Genomic DNA, 10,319 nt, shown 5'->3' on the forward strand with positions numbered 1-10,319 from the left:
CTTGGGGTAGTTAGCCAAGTGTGCTACTAACACAGAGCGACAGAGCGAAAAGCTCTTTCAATCTAGAAAGCACACGATACAGAGGAGAAATCAAAACATAATACAACAACTAGGAAACAAATACAATAGATAACAGTGGTTAACTACCCTACCCTGACTGTTTCAATTCTCTGGTTAGGGGGCACTTAAGAACAATCAATTCATATTTACCAAGAAACGTTAGGGAAATTATAATTTCTTGCAATGCGGAGAGAGAAGCATTGTTTCTTACTTTGTGAAAATTGTCTCCCACCATTTGGTGCTTAGTGGTAAATGAGGAACTGTACTGGCAAACATTTTCTTTATCTTCTAACAGACTTCTTTTAAGAACACTGGCAAATCATTACTGGCTATTGCAGACATGATCGAGTGCAGAAGGGTTAAATCAGCTAATTAACTTGATTCATTCAAGTGTGGAGCATGTGACATGTATTCAAAATAAAGCAGTGACCTTGACAGATCCAGAGAGCAAAGGATGCCAATAAAATACTGGAGAACATACGCAACATCACAGAAAGGAAAACAGAACAGTAATAGTGAATAATACACTTCATTGACTTCTATTCAGATAAAAGAACACTTATTGTATACAGTTCTACTATCTTTATCTGTATTAACTGAATAGCTAAAATCATACAATACACAATACAATTATTGTATTATTTAACACAGAATTTATCTAAACTTAAACTATTGAATAAATCACAGATGGAAAGCATACTTATTGTTTGTCAATATCCTTTACTGGCCAGAACATGAAGAAAGAGTTTAAGAGGCCCTGGTATCCTCCTTAAATAAAAAACACAATTTCTATATAATTTACTGTATATAGTTTTTTCTTCAAGGACTCATACTTTTATTTTACTAAACAATTATCCCAGTGGTTACCACAACATAAAGTATAAAGCAGGTGTATTTCTCTTGCTCTTTTTTTGCTGACTCTTGAATTGAGACTGAGATTGCCCGATGATTCTAAATAAAAAATAGATAGCCTTGACCTTTGTATTTCTTTTAGCACAGTTCCTGACGTATTGTAGTCAGTAAACAGCTGGTGGAGTGCAGATATACAAATTTAGCTGCTGACTACTCTACTCTACTCTGAGTACTGACAATGCTAGCTTATCTTTTTGATTGTAATAATAATATATAAAATCTCATTATAATGCAGCACTGTTACACTATGCATTCAGGGATTCTTGCAGAATGTTATGCTGTAAGCAAGGTAGTAACCATTGGCTGTATTTAAACTGTATGGTTTTGTGTTACAAATGTCATTCATGGCTTATCATCAAAGCTGACATGCTCCACTGCAAGCTGAAATAATCTGTTGTATGTTTGCAAAGAAGGCCTGAACACAAATACCCCAGTGTTAAAGCAGTCTGGCCAACCAGGATCAGGGGCTGCTAAGATCTCTTCTCGATCAAACAATTCATCCACATTACACGGCACCTAGAGGAAAAATGTATGGCTTTTGAAGGACATTGACAAAAGCACATTTCCCTACCTAAAATAGCAATCCCAGCAAAAATATATCAGTGAGTATCGCCATTCCAGCCCTTGACTCAATGCACTTTTACAGTATACATTCTGTACAAGTTGAGGCCAACCAAGCACAGTCAGCCATTGGGGTTAAAAGCAAATTGGCTGTGTCACGCAACAAAGTTACTTTACAGCTTACAATACGGAGGGCAAGCTTGAGAATTTTTAAATCAAAATGGCCTCTTTATGAAAATTATTTTTGCTCTATCCATACCTTCTTTTTAAAATATAAGACTACAATTAAAAATTTAAGGTACATGTAAATAGTGTGTTTTGTGTTTGCTTGAGTTATATAACCTAAACAAATTGTTGAAATTGAAGTTCGTATTAAATATGGCAGGGCTGGGGTTAGAATCCCTTCTCTAATAAGACACGTGTAGAATGTGGCCAGGAGTTCATTGATGTATAGATTATCAATCAACCCTGCTATAAAAGAGGAGCTTGGAAAGTCAGCTTCTTAGTTCTCAACAAACTGGAGGTAAAGGTCTATGGATTGGCTGTGAACCCTCATCACACTGTTTTATCCAGGGAGAGCTACTTATTATCACTGTGTGTAGACCGGGATAACTGCAACTTTCAAGAATATGAATTAATTCAGGGGATTTTAATGTTTTTTTGCCATTGCCCAAAACAGTTTATGATTGAGTGCTTAAGTTATGCATAATATATTTCAATAAATTAGTAATTTATGGGGTTTTATTTTCACTGGCTATATAAATCAGTGGTGCTCAATTCTGGCCCTCAAGATCCATTCCAGTCCAGGTCTTTATTCCAAGCAGGTCTTAAAATTAGTTAATTGCCTCTTAGCAATTTCAATTAACTATTTTAGAACCTGCTTGGAGTAAAAACCTGGACTGGGTTAGATTAAACCCTATTCATATAACAAATCTATAACTATATTAATATACGGCTTACTGTGAAACCAAAACAGCAACACAACAAAGATTCAAAATCATATGAAAGCTATTTTTATTTGTCAAGCTGAACTGTCCTGTCTTCATAAATCAGGGCATAAAATAAAAAAGAATTATGGGACACAGTGCATAACTATAGAATAAGCAAATGCATGTTCACAATTTGATAACTGGTTCTCTAGATATATGCAAAACTGTAAGTGTGACATATAGACAGACAGACGTATGGAGAGACAGACCTGTCCATATAACCCCCAGAAACTCTCAATAACTCAAGCTAGATGTAAATGGCAAGTATCATGATGATTGGATGTGTGGTTCTCCATATAACTGGAAAAATGTGTGTGCATACTGGTATTTACATTCATTAGCATATTGAGAATATAGGGAGATGTATGTCACGCTTACATGTCTGGAGAATTGATTATAAATTGTGGCTGTAAATGTTTTTGCTAATTCTTATTCTATACTATTCTGTAATACTGTTGATATGTCATGGTGATCAATGTTTTCATCATACTGATTACTGATAGCTCTAGTTTTGAATTCACAGCTGTGATAGGGGACGTATGTTACTGATACATCGTTGTTGATATTTAACTAATTCAGTCCACTCACCTGGGTGTTGGCATCCAGAAAGACTCATTTGGTGTACTTGATTAACGCAGAGCAATGGAGTTTGGTGAAGGTTATCCCAAGCTTTGGACGCTTCATCAGTGCCAAGTGTGTGGCGTCTCTGCTGTATTTCCCCTTCACCTCAATGACCCCATCAAAACACACCCCTGAGGATCATCCTGAAGATATACAGAGGACAGAGAAAGCACACAATGAAATGTAGTGCAATACAGTATTGACTACTCAAACACAGCACATCCCACTGCTTTATTTTCAACTCAGATTTTCTCTCAACAAATTAACTACATAGATCATATATCTAGGCAGGTTGCAAAACATCAACTGTGAAACCTTAACACAACATCTTCAATGATTAGATGAGACAACTCATTTATCTACTTAATGTACAAGGTCTTTGAAATATCTCCTTTTAGACACTGGATCATTTTCTCTAGCTAAAATTTGTTCCGATCGAATAAACAGTTGATTAAAAAAAAGCCAAGAAATCTGAAAATTTGAGTTCTAATCTTGCTCTACCAGGTGTGACAGAAAGTATATTTTTCTGATGACATTCTAGGGTTTCGGTGTAATGTGGAATTTAAATTTACCAAGTCTCAAGAACCTGCTTTTTTTCAAATGTGATGCTTGTGAATTTACAGTAGTGCCCCTGAAAGGGGAGAACTTCCTTTCACAGCTCTATGAGTACACCTCAACCCTGGCATGGAAATGCCTCTCAGTCCTGGGCCTCTCAAAAACAGAACATGTTGTGACTGGGATTATTCTGAAGTGTGTGGCTTTTTTTTGTAATGTGAACTAATGTGAATGTTCTCTGGGAGAAAAGCTGTGACCCTCAAAATCCTTTTACTTGTGACCCGAGGCAGATTCTAACCCAAACCTCTGGTGGAGAAAGTGCAAGACCCTAAATGAAAATAGTCAATGCTCTGGTAATCAAGCGATTAAAGCAGACTGTTAGACTTCCACAAGAGGCAAAAGATGAACACTTCGTTTTTTTTATTATAAATTGTTGAGCACAAGCTTGCCGCCAAACAAATCAATTCACTGAACGTCGTGGCCTCCACAGAACCTGAACCTGAAACTCTTAGAACATGAATGGAATCATATTAGCAATATGAGCAAACTGCTGGAAGACTTTTTCTCTTAAGGGAACGATTGAGTAATTCATTGATATATTGAAGGACTTTTCCAGTATGCACTGTATTCAGGACTGATATACTCATTCTGGATGGCAGGCTACAGGAACAGTTTGTGTAGTAAGCGGTTTCAGAACTGATACAAGTGCTACTAGAGGTGCTGAGAAAAAGTTATGTGAATTAAAATAAAAGCATGAGACCAACATTTTGTTTGTTTTCTGTCAGCCAACAATAAGAGTTGAAATGCATTTGACTCTTGATCATTGAAATATGACTTGATCTTCCCTTGTGTTTCCATTTCATACTCCCCCTCTAGTAGTACTTGTATCAGTTCTGAAATAGCTTACTAAACAAACTGTTCCTACAGCCTACCTAGAGGATAGTAATATGTATGGAATTATGGAAATTATACTGATGACTAAGGTGCTATTACTACCACAGATACAAAATTAAGGCTGCATTCACACTGGGTCTGTTTCAAACTCAGTCTGGCTCGTTTAGTTTGAAACAATGTATCAGTGGGCTTGCTGTTCACACTTATCTACAAGCGAGTTCGTTTGGATGTTAACTAAAGTTTGTTTTTTGGTCCTTTTCCCTTTTTTTTTCCCCCAGGACCGAGCACTTTTCTGTTCACACTGCATTTTTCGAGTGAACTCATTTAGTTTATATGGTGTGTGAGATGGATGTTTACCATATATGCAAGGCATAATGCAAGTTGGAAACTACTGATGTATTTCTCTGGTTTTTAATGTAGAATGTTTTAGATTTTTACATATTGCTGTGGAAGAAAGCACTGGGGGAACAAATCGCTAATTTAATTGATGCATGTATTGAATGCCTATGTAACAAAGGGGCCAGCGTGATGTGAAGCACGGAGGAGCCCACCCTGCTACCAAAAGATAATACACATACTACCTGTTGTATTAATTGACTTATTTCACACCACTTATACAGTTAATGGCAGGTAATAATTGTAGTCCCAACTACACCACTCTCTAGCTTTTATATAGAGGTGAGAGATCCCCTAGAATGTTTTAATTAATTTACTCTCAACTATAAAGGCAAACCAGAATAAAGTACTTCCATGCACAAAGGTTATTTTATTTGGAAGAGCAGATGGACACTCACTACACATTCAGAAAGGAGTTTACCACACCCAAAGGTTTGTTTAAAATAAAACAATTTATTGTTGTCACAGTACCATCCGATTAAAAAAAAGTAAGCCAGTTCTAACAGCCAATGTTTCTCAGCAATTATACACAGAAAGATGGATATATAAACAGGTCATGATTAGCAGCCTTAAAATACTTCAACAGGTATCAATAATTAACAAATAGTATTTCAACAGATAGCAATAATCATTATTAGCATTTCAGTAGATAGCAATAATCATCAACACCATGTAGTATTTAAAATAGGTAGCAACAGTCACTAGCAATATATAGTAGCAGTTTCTTGTAAATTAGTACACTGAAGAAAAAGCACCAATCACTACCCACCCCAATGGCTAGGGTCCCGATATCTTGAGGGGACACACAAGCACCTGTAGCCGGGATGGCCCTAGGCAGCCAAGCACAGCACCACCAGTTCCTCCTTACCTGAATGGCACCATTTCATGGACTAAGCTTTTTGCCTACATGACCAGCCAATCCCCACCAAACCCTCTATTGTAGAGGATGGTACATTGAAAAACTCCTGCTCCCCTACAGGTAGCAGCACCCAGGACATTAGGAATACAATGTGCTTTCTCGCTATCAGCCAGGTTTCAGCAAACAAGTCGATTGGCATCTTAAACCAGATGTCATATTTTTTGGTTTCCATCCCTTGCTGTGGTTTACAGAATTTCTGAATTGATCTTACCTCATGAAGCTGGAGACCTGGGGTGTTGTTAAAATGACCAGCTGCCGGAGGTCCTCTGGTGTCGGAGTGAATGGCCAAGAACCAGGGTTCCCTGAAAGTAAACATCACTGGTTGCAAGAGTCACAAAGGCTTGATCTGTAGCTGCAAACACAAACACCAGGATGAATAAGCTGCATCCTTAACTAAAGTTTACTACAGTCAATTTGCATAATAATGTTGCAGTTTATTATGTTTTAATCATGCTTATATTGTGTTTTTACCTTGCTTCACCATGACTTGTTTTTTATAATGCTTTACTATCCAGTACTTGAGTCTTTTACTTTGCTTTATTATATTTTTCTGTTTTTGTTACCTTTAGATAACATCTACTAGTGAAGTAATGACAGCTCTACTCACAACATCATTGGCTGTGGCAATCCATGAGGATTTAATTGAGAGGATTGTGTACCATCTTTCTAAAGAATGTAGTAAAACTATATTTTTTCAATGCACGGGGCATTACACTTTTAAATTGTCCCTTTAAAAAGGCACTGGAATTAGCACATGCACAACGAATCTAGAAAAAAGCTGGTGTCGTAGGGGTTAAGTTGATTTATGCCATTAATTGTTTGTTATTTTGTGGACTGACAAAAAACTAAGTAAAATGTATGAACAGTATGATTTTATTTTTTATGTCAGCTGAAATTGATGACATCTTTTTTCTGCTCTTGTCATTGCATACCTGAGTATTGTTGGTAAAGTTGGAGGGCTGGGCAATATTTAAATGAATGCAAAGCAGCATATCATTCACGAGCACCTCAATATAAGTGTCTTCCATACAGAATCAGGCAAAGTTAACGAAAGCACTACAAAACTACTGTATATTATAAAACAATGTGACAGATTTACACTGTATAGCAACTTCTTGCTAGTTTTACAATTCAGGTCTCCTGGTCTGTTAAGCCTTTACTGAAGTTTATTGAAAAAACAAAGGAAAGGGGACTTTTAATATGAGCAAACTAACACAAAGGAAAGAGCTGCTCTATCATGTACCAAAAGTTAAACTAAACTGCTATACGGAAACTGATGGAGTGTGAAAGAGGTTCATTCATATTCACATGCATGGTCTCTGGATAACTTTTAACCCCTGAAGAAATCACAGGTCTACTTGACTAAGCTACTTGCAGTTCAATCAAGCTGATTTTCCTGCAACGTATGTACAATCAAATAAATATTCATGTCTGAGTGGCTCCCAACCGATGTAAAACCTGAAGTTAAGGCCTTAGCTTGATCCTCTTTGAAAGCACAGAAATTATTCAACTTAAAAGCCCCTGCCACATAAAATTAAAAACATGTTTTCTGCACTTGTTCACAGATGGCTTGAAAGCATAATCATCTTATATATAACCTTTGAGATTTGCAATAGAAATTCCACAGTGGCTGTCAACATGCCAATGCCTTAAACTAATTACATTTATGATGATGGCGATCTTAAGGAATGGGCTCATGGAAAATGCAATTAGCATATTTATTCAGGTTTTTTTAAACTGGATCTCAGGAGTGACACGTGTTTGTGTCCCAGCCAGATTCTTACTCACTCATTCTTAATATGTATGAATTGACAGTGCACATGTACAGTAGGTTCAAAGTTTAATAACTGGTTGTACATACAAGACTGACCCTTTTGTAGAATGCCTAAGCTTGCTTGCAGAGTACATTTGATGGACCATGACTACAACTATGGCCAAAAGTTTTCCATCACTTAGAATTTTAAGACTGAGGCAAATTTAAAAAAAAAGATATGAACACAATTTAGATATTGTATTTAACATCATATAATCAAAGAAACTACAAAATATTTTTGCAAAAGTCTACTGGGAGCCATAACAGTACTACAGTACTTCATGTTAGATTTTAAAATGTCACATTTTTCAATTGTCAGTTTTTATGTTAAGTATATGGGAAAACGACAAAGCATTACGCAATTCAATAGTAATATAACATTATTCAGCAGCTTTCACTCGACTTGAAGATAAATTAATGAATTCTATAGGGTGATGTAAAATATTTGGCCACAGCTGTACAGTCACCCCATGACAGTAAGGGCTTCTGTCATGAAGGGACTGGTAATTGTGCCAAATGGTGTGGTTTTGTTACGTGGGCAATGCGTTGATCACCAAACTCATTTCACTTTCTGGTGAATCAGTATGCTGTGGCACCTAGTCCCAGTATTGATTGGGAATATTTCATTCTTCAATGCATTCTTGAACTACTCCCCCCCCCCCCGGCACTACAGCACATTGTTAAATAAGTCTGAAAAAATGACGTGCATGTTATCCTGCTGTTCATGAGACGATAATACTGTACATTCAAACTATAATTAAAGGCAAGTTAAGGATTTAAATTACTTACCGTTGTAATGTTATTTTCAGGTACACAGTAAGAAGTGGTACGCAATGCAGCGCACTGTGCTTGCTCGTTCATGCCTCAACAACTTCTGTTAAGGAAGTACAAATCTGGTTCATTATGCGGTTTTTGGTTTTTTATATCATCTAAATTTTATTGATCATATTTGCCAGTCTTTTACATAATTGTTCATGTAATATCATATTTTTCCAACATTAAGAAAATAGCATGTGAATATTTACCATATGCAATACATTTGTTTACTTGTGCAGCTTTGCTGTAGACTTCATTTCTTGTCTTGACTTTCTTTTTAGAGAAATTGATTGTGTTTAAGTTATCAAAAAAATAATGTATAATCATAAATGTACCTGTTTGACAATAGGAAAACACCCATCTCAACTGATTGCATCAGTACCAAAAACTGACAGCATACCACATGTAACGTGAAAACGGGGCAGGTTTTGGTACCCGTACCACTTTCTAACGCTACACTATGGAACCATGTATACTGTAACCTGATCATTAAAAAAAAAAAAAAAAAAACTAAATGCAATCCAGTGAACGGTCAGTACTGGCCAGTATCTGGCATGAGGGTATTACACTGACTTTATTAAGAAGTGTGAGATTTGGCAAATCCCACTAAGATTTGTTTTAGGCGTATTAAAGAGTTTAGTCCCAAAACAATGGCAGATATAAAAAATAAAAACATGTTTGAATTTAGTAGTTAACAATACATTATAGCGTGTTCATCAAAACTTTATCTGGAAGCCAATACAGATTTCCTTTAAAAGGGCGTTTTAATTATCCATCAGTGAATTGAGAGTAATCGAAGTCCAGATCCAAAGAAATAATTCTAGCAGCAGCATCCATGCAAAAAAAAAAAGTTCAGAAAGTCATACCCAAAAATTACATCTTAATTGACCTTCCCAAAATGGGGTGTTGACTACATCTTAAAACCTACATTGTTTTCTGTACTAAACTGAGATAATGTGGCACCCAAATGCATTCTATAAATTCTCAGTTCAGTTTAATGGCTTCAATACATTACTTTCAAATGCAGATTCCACCCCACCCCCCCACCCCCACCCCCCAAAAGGCAGACTAATGGAAGAATGAAATATGCAAATTGATGCAGTAATACAGCATAAATGAAAAAGCTCAACTTCACAGCAAGAGAAGTTGAACAATGTCTTCAGGCAAAGCAAATCAAACATGCAACACTGCTTCAGGCTTAATGTAAACCTCATGTTAAAACATAGGAAAATGCTAGCATAGGTAGATAGTAATTTAAGCATTTAGAATATTTGAGAAAATTTAGTACTGTATGCATCATCTTCAGCACCGGTTGGAAATACCTTGCCTTTAATTTACATTAATGCATATATTTAAAACTCTAGCATACACTCTGTCACTAAAGTAAGTTTCTAAAATCCCATGAGAAGTTTATTGTAAAACAAAAAAAAGAAGGTCACAAAAAACAGGACTACAAAAAAGGCACAACTTTATTTAGGTAAGTCAATAAAATAGTGTAAGATTCCAGGTAAAACAGTTCTGGAGGTAAAATATAATTTATATATATCTATTATATATATATATATATATATATATATATATATATATATATATATATATATATATATAAACAGTTCTAGGAACGTCGTAATGTTGACACGAATTTACAGTCTGTATGAATTCAGTGTAATTATCATTGTAGGGTTCAATAACAGTTTTAGACTAAATCCGGTACCCCACAATTGTCGTTTTGTGTTTTAACCGTATATACACGACGTAAGTATGTGTTGCATTCAACCTTTAA

The 10,319-nt window shown here is 35.9% G+C and overlaps 1 long non-coding RNA gene across 2 annotated transcripts; it reads right to left on the bottom strand.

Moving 5' to 3' along the window:
* Nucleotides 1–771: 771 nt before the first annotated feature.
* On the bottom strand, nucleotides 772–10,042 carry LOC121320671. Of its 2 annotated transcripts, XR_005950870.1 has the most exons (4): nucleotides 8,510–10,042; nucleotides 6,119–6,259; nucleotides 3,111–3,286; nucleotides 772–1,488 (listed from the first exon to the last, which is right to left on the bottom strand). It is a non-coding gene; the product is annotated as an uncharacterized LOC121320671 (long non-coding RNA). The 2 variants fall into 2 exon arrangements; XR_005950869.1 differs by lacking the exon at nucleotides 8,510–10,042 and having other exon boundaries at nucleotides 6,119–7,813.
* Nucleotides 10,043–10,319: the final 277 nt, after the last annotated feature.

Source organism: Polyodon spathula, chromosome 9, assembly GCF_017654505.1.
Source record: "Polyodon spathula isolate WHYD16114869_AA chromosome 9, ASM1765450v1, whole genome shotgun sequence".
Taxonomy (NCBI): domain Eukaryota; kingdom Metazoa; phylum Chordata; class Actinopteri; order Acipenseriformes; family Polyodontidae; genus Polyodon; species Polyodon spathula.